Raw genomic sequence first — 1,450 nt, forward strand, 5'->3', positions numbered from 1 at the left:
ATCTCACCGTCTACTATATTTCTGCCTCTATTGTCTTTTGGCTTTTTAAAGAGAAAGTATTTAACACCAAATTTATATATTCAGTGGTAGGCGCCCAGCACAGCCCTCCACAAGGTGCCACTCAGATCATTTCAAACATGAGATAGATGAATTTGTGCCTCTAGATTCAGTTTAATTGATGCTTTGTACGTTCTGATGTTCATTTTAGCCCGATACAGTCACTCTGAAATTTGTTCCTTTGGTGCATATGTGGCGATATTTCACTTTAGCTGAAGAATAAAAACACTCTTGGCTCATTTGCAGTTCTTTAAGATGAATAGGCGCAGAGCCAGATGTTTTGTTGGGCTTGTAAGCAGAGGTATTTAAGTCGATGTTTAAGTCCTGATAAAATGAAATGCAGCATTATATGGAAGAAGAGGATGGTCATTCATAAACCTACCCATCACTAGAGTGTAGACAAAAGTGGTCGTGTACAAATTCAATCTGAATCAACCCTCATAATATACATACAAATTAGAATTAGTATTACTCTGAGCGGCATTAATCTCTGAGACAGAGCAGGCAAATTGAGCGATGGCAAACAGTTTAGTTTTTGAAGTGCAGACCCACCACCCCCATCTCACAATTATCTCTTCTTTTTTTCTCCATATACCATAGACTGGAGGGAGTCGTTTCCATGACAATGCTCTTGTCTGTGGTTAAATGGCAGAAGATATTCTAGATGCATCGAATCTCCTATATGTAACGCTCTGCATTCACAGTCAGAAGGCGGCTTTCAGATGGCCCTCTAAGGAGGCGTCCTGTAATCAAAGGACTGTGAAAGAGTGGATAAGTAAAAGTATTTTCCATCTAAAGCCAGGTGACACTCTCCTCATGGCGGTCTGTTCAGAGGAGGGATTATTGTGTTTTAATGCGAAAATGGGGAGGTTCTGCCCTCTGCCAGTCTGTCTAATGCGAGGACCCCTGCTGTTTCCTATTGGTCACAGAGAAGGCAAGGCGGTTGTATCGCCTGGGGCTAATAGCAGACACAGCCACATTACCCGTGTATCCTGTGCCATCTCTTCACCCAGAGCTCTGTAAGCGAGAGAGGATATTAAACTGTCCCAGCAGGTGCTGCTGTCACCTCAGCACGTACAGAGCCTGCAGAAACGCTGTCTGTGCTTCCCCATTCAATACAAATGAAGCTGCCATCCACGCCATACTATTATAATATCAGAATGTATCAAATAATTTTAAAAAAATAAACGTGACTTTAGAAATCTAATTATTGTATTCGTATACTTTAAATATTTTATTCTACACACACACACACCATACATATATAATGATATTTATTTGGTATCCACACACAAGGTAATTAAGATGAATGAGGATTATTTTATACATTTTAATAAATATTTGATCATTGTCGTTTAATATAACAAAACACTCTTTGATCTTGATGTAATAT

Source organism: Puntigrus tetrazona, chromosome 22, assembly GCF_018831695.1.
Source record: "Puntigrus tetrazona isolate hp1 chromosome 22, ASM1883169v1, whole genome shotgun sequence".
Lineage (NCBI taxonomy): Eukaryota > Metazoa > Chordata > Actinopteri > Cypriniformes > Cyprinidae > Puntigrus > Puntigrus tetrazona.